Source organism: Triticum aestivum, chromosome 1B (genome assembly GCF_018294505.1).
Source record: "Triticum aestivum cultivar Chinese Spring chromosome 1B, IWGSC CS RefSeq v2.1, whole genome shotgun sequence".
Lineage (NCBI taxonomy): Eukaryota > Viridiplantae > Streptophyta > Magnoliopsida > Poales > Poaceae > Triticum > Triticum aestivum.
Genome location: NC_057795.1, coordinates 519,026,645 through 519,032,387, shown reverse-complemented (window position 1 = coordinate 519,032,387; position 5,743 = coordinate 519,026,645). Strand labels below are relative to the sequence as shown.

Here is a 5,743-nt window from a genome sequence, read left to right as displayed (position 1 = left end):
TATAAATCTTAAAGCTAATTTAGAAAAGAGTTAGGTACTAGTATTAGTTAGCGAGGGCTGCTTCAGTGTATGGCCCCCTTAAAACCAACTTGAAAAGGGCACACTCTTGAGCTTGATTAGTTATTAAAAAATGCTGACTAGATTAGATGGATAATTAAGTCCAAATCTATGGGGAGGACTGTAGTCTAGAGTAATTACAGAACGTTGAACATCTAGTATGTGCCCAGGTCCTCGCAAAAAAAAGACTCAACTAAACATAAAAAGGAAAATGCCCATACAAATTTTCGCGTAAAAATTAGTGGCATAGGACTTAGATGTGTAATACTTAGGACACATCTAGTTATGTCTTAGAGCAAATACAATAGTGGGTTATAAGCCTACTTACATGGCATTTTTGTCGACGTGGAGAAGAAAGACAAGTAAAAAAGGATGGAAGTGTGCTGTTGGGGATATAACTATTAGGTATGACCCGCCCAGAAAGGGCCGATTTATACCTATGACGGTTCATGATATGAAGCCCACGAGGATATTGAAGATGGCGGTTCACAGGTAAGGGCCCAAGGCCCAAGGGCGACTTAAGGCAGTAAAACCGCCATATGTGTAAGACTTGTATTGTAAGGCATAAGTAGTTAATCACCGAGCCAGACACGTTGTCTATGAGCCGGCCGGGACTCTGTGAGCCGCTGGGCGTCAACCTGTGTATATAAAGCGACGACCCGGTGGCGGTTCAGGGAAAGAAACAACAGATCGAAAGCTAGGTCAAGCGGATTCGCTTCCTGGTAATCGAGACATAAGCAATACCACCTCAAACTGGATTAGGCCTTTACCTTAACCGCAAGGGGCCGAACCAGTATAAACTCATGTGTCATTTGTCCCGTTTAACCCCTTTAAGCTAACCTAGTTGTGATGGCTCCACGACTAGGTCCTTTCACTAGGACATCTGCTATGACTATTCCACGACATGTGCTCTAATACAAGAGTTGGCCTCTAAAAGTGATCCTAGTTAATACTAGTAAATGAGTGGAAAGAGGAAGAAAGAAAGTGGGAAAAAATCACTAGCCTAAGAGTCAATCTTATAGTCAACTTTATTGTCTGAGTGAAAGATTTTACTTTTTTAAGAATATGAGTGAATGATATTGCTAGCTCTTGTTGCTGGCTATATTGTTAACTATACTCTTAGCAAAACCAAAAAGATTAATTATAAACTGGAAGTAAACTGATGAGGCACTCTGGTAATCTTGAAGTCCAGCGCTTATATTTTGGCAATGGCGCAAGAGTAGGAGCCCAACATTTAGGTAGTTTGCTTGGCGCATGAGATAAAATCTGGGCGCAACAGCTACGTTTGTTGGGGTTTGTTAGCGCTTATACGGGGCTAGTGTTGGAATGGAGAATGCTTACGTGAGCTTTTTAATTTTATGATATTTATTTTATTTGCCTAAGCGCCTCTACAGACACCCTGCATTGAAAATGCCCTAAAGGTGCTCCTAGTTAATACTAGTAAATGAGAGGAAACAGGAAGAGAGAAAGTAAAAAAAAAAACACTAGCCTAAGAGTTAACCTTATAGTCAACTTTATTGCATGAGTGAATGATATTATTTTTTAGGAATATGAATAAATGATATTGTTAGCTTTTGATGAGATGGCAGTCTTAGGCTGGTTGTATGGGGAGTATCATATACTCCCTCTGTCCAGGTGCATTAGGCACCTAACGAAATTCAGGAATTCCTATAATGTAAGGCACTACAATTAGCTAGTGTGGTGTGGAGTAATTAATTTTATGAGTCCAACCCGGATAACAAGGCACATACAGCCAGTCATTGCAAACGGCCACTGCATGCAAGTCCCAACACATAATTGCTGAACGTGCATGCAAATGGCCATGCACCATGGTTGGATGCCCAAGGGCACCTCCCCACTAAATACACATATAAAGCCGCGCTAATTAATTTTGACTAGTCCAATCCATACGTGTCTAGATCGCGCTGCACCTTCTTAGGTGCCCTATGCACCTGGACGGAGGGAGTACTAGTATCATGCATATGATATTAGTGTATGATACTACCTCCCAAATGCATAGTATCATATATTAATATCATGTAGTACTTTATTTATTGTCATGCATGACACATATTAACATATCATTTATTATGATACAGTATCATGATACGATACTCAACGCTCTCTTTCTTTATTTAATTGTATGACACCTTATTAAAATTATCTAGTTGACATGCATGATATTAGCTATGATACTAGCTTTACATCCAGCCTTATATAGCCAGTTGTTGGCTATATTGTTAACACTGCTCTTATAGCAAAACCAAAGTAAACTGATGAGGACGAAGTAATTAAGAGAAAATGGGGGTGGGCCGGAGTTTAATGAGCTTTTACATGTCGAGGAAGGTCTGCAGGCGGCTGTCGAAGCTGGTGTCTGAAATTTGATCCCAGAACTCACGCAGCTCCGACTTGTTGATGCTGTCTCCGGTGATGTTCCGCCGCCTTGCCAGCGCGTCGAACAACTCGCCGGCGAACGCGGCCTCTTTCATACCTGCGAAATCTTTAAACCGTAGTGAAGACGCAGTCGCACACACAATTTATCGGTCCTGAATGATCGCATAATATTTTTGATTTCGAGGCGAGGTGCCTTACCGATGCACTCGCCGAACTTGGAGCGGGGGAGGCGCCCATTCCTGGCTTTTCTGTCGAAAATCCCCTCGGCGGCGGTCCACTCGGCGGAGCCGTTAGTGCCGCTGATAAACTTGAGACCCTCGAGCGCGTGCGTGGCGACGGGCTTGGACCTGTCGATGCGGCTAGGGCCGCCTCCCCGGAGGTTGAAGGACGCGATCAGCCGGAGCCCCTGAGACACTTGCTTGACCCGCGCGGAGGCGTTCCGGAGCACGCCATGGCCGTGCGAGGACGACCGCTTCTCCAGCGTCACCGCCGAGTCCTCGCCTCCCGCCACCGGCTTCACGCTCGCACCACCACAGAGTCGTCCAGCACGTCGAGCGTGATCTCCACCTCATCGCTGTCGCTGCCGCCCCCGCCTCCATGCGGCGCGGACACGGGCTCCGCGAACCGCTCGCTCTTCCCCGGTGGCATGACTCTCTCCTGCACGCCGCCGCTGGCCTCCACGGGCTCCCACGGTCCACCGCCGCCCCCGGAGTCGGCGCCCACCCGGTTAGGCATGTCTGGCCACCGGCTTCACCCGTTTGCGCCCAGCCTCCGAAACCGCAGCTATGCGGAGGCAGAACTTAACGCGCCCGCTCCGAAACTCACTGCCGGAGGTCTCGTGTCGGCACTCGGCACAGGCAGTTGCAAAAGAGGAGAGATGGTCGTTCTTGGATGCGCGTGATGAGAGCGAAGGGGACGAGTGGGAGGTGGCCATTTATAAGGGATGGGTGCTTCATGCACTAGCCACTGTAGTGGTGCGGTGTGAACTGTAACTTGGAATGTTGTTGACCTATCATTGTGGTATGTTGCTCCATATGATTAGAATGGAATGTTCCACTTGCTTGAATAAAATATATCGAGTTGAATAATCCATGTTTTTGTTCACATGTATTTTATTTGCACGCCCATGAGCTATGTGAGGTCACAGCTTGAAACATTCTGCTACAGCGTCAAGTTGTTGCTACACTCTTTCTAGGAAAGCAGTAGGTAAAAGTTTAAGATAACAGACTTCATTACTTCAGATAATTGTGTAGGAATTATCTGTAGTAAGTATAGAATTATTTGTTTCTGCAGTTCTACTACAGTGCAATGTAGTAACCATGGATGTTGATACATCAACAATATACAATTCAATCTAGATGATATTGCATGCCAGTGATAGTTGTAGACATTGCAAAAGTACTCCTATATAGATTTAGAGCAAGCATAAACAAAGTCTTATAGCTCCAGATTTAGAGCAAGCATAAACAAAGTTTTATAGCTCCAGATTTAGAGCAAGTATAAAGTAAAATCGAAACAAATAATAAAAACAATCTGAATTTTTTAGCAACAAACATTGTTGAATGTCATACATACTTTTATATTTTTGTGAACAAAAAAGCGGAAAAAAATCATAGCTCCAAAAAGATCATTTTCAAAGCATTTTGGAGTGCTGATCTTGTTTTTTTTTCTCAGACCTCCATCATGAAAAATTTCAAGAAGGAATAATACTAATCAATGTTTGTTGTCAAAACAAATTCAGCTTTTTTTTGGGAGGATCATTCAAACTAAAGATTAGAAAGGCACTTTTAGGTTGTCACTTTTGTCTATGCGGAGGAGAAACAAGTAAAAATGAGAGGAGTGAGTTCTAATGCAAGAGTCCACCTCTACATGTGCTTCAAAGTAAACATAATAAATGTATAAGAAAGAGAAAGACAAGTGGTGAAAAACAAACAATAAACTAATGATGATTCTTACTGACATGACAATTATGCACAGTCACAGATTGGATATATTATGAAAGAGTTTTGCTTCGGAAACTGTAAACATTTCTAAAGGGGGTGTACCGAAGCAATACACGAAATGGTTGGATCTATCGAATATGAGATAAATATATGGAAAACGCTATCGTTCGACCGGCGGATGTTTGTGCGCGCATCAACCTCCTCCGCGACCGTCGGATTTGATTTGGAACAAATGACTCAGACACAATCTATATCCTAGTACAGTTTTCGCAACTTGCCCTTGTTTCAATTGGCTTGACCGAAACAAATGGCCTGTTGCAGACCGAGCACTCATGACCATGTAGTTCGTCGTCGCCGAGCGCCACCACATGTAGGTCGTCGTCGTGAGCGCAAACCTGCCGAATTTCCTCCGCCAAACGCCTCCTGATGACCGGATCGATGGATCCGACGAGATCCTCCACGCCAACGTGGAGCACCATCAACCTCAACGCCATCCAGGCACCACCAGCGCTAGCAAGCGGGCAAGCAGGCATATCACCACGTGGTACGTCCATCCACTCCAAGTTTCTGCAACAACAACGTTGTTGCGGAACGACAGCAGCAAAAGACGGTTGTGTTAGTGTGCGATGCGGCCAGAGATGTTGTTGTAATTTTCGCAACAAGAATCTTGTTACAGAAAATTAGACGCGGCGGGAGATGTGTTTTATAATTTTTACAACAAAAATCTTGTTGCAACAAATTAGAGCAGAAGAGGTTTTACAACAAGGGACTTGTTGCAGAAAATTAGTGAAGTGGAGGTTTCGCAATAAAGGTCTTGTTGCAGAAAATTAAAGAAGGGGAGGTTTTGCAACAAGAGTATTGTTGCAAGAGTTTAGAGAAGAGATACTAATGGCTCGAATCACACAATCGAACGGCCGCAAGGCGGCGGGTCTTGTCAAAACATCCGGCGGCTGACTCATAGCACGCCCCTAAATATATTGTGTTGTATTAAAGTTCACGAAATCTTGGAATATGTTATAATCATTTTTCTCATCCTTAAATCTTTTTCCGTGTGTCCTTCATGTGGGAAACGATTGCATAACGCTACTAGTGCAATCCAAAGCTCCGAGCCCTGCCCTGCCTATGTCTTGTTTCAATTTGTTTTTCTTTTGCGCGTGTGCGACTGCGCTTTCGTTAATGGCAACGCGACTTGATATACAACAAATTCGGAACCTTTGAACATGTCGACCTGCTTCGTAGCACTTTCCAGTTAGATAAACCACATAGAAGCCAGAGCGTTTCTGAAAGTTTTTTTGTTGTTTCATGACAGCTACTCCTATTTAATTTATAATACTGTTGTTTCTGGGACC

The 5,743-nt window shown here is 43.9% G+C and overlaps 1 pseudogene; it reads right to left on the bottom strand.

Moving 5' to 3' along the window:
* The window catches only part of LOC123093616 (respiratory burst oxidase homolog protein B-like), an 11,143-nt pseudogene extending 7,807 nt beyond the window's left edge, over nt 1–3,336 (bottom strand).
* Between the last annotated feature and the right edge of the window lie 2,407 nt (nt 3,337–5,743).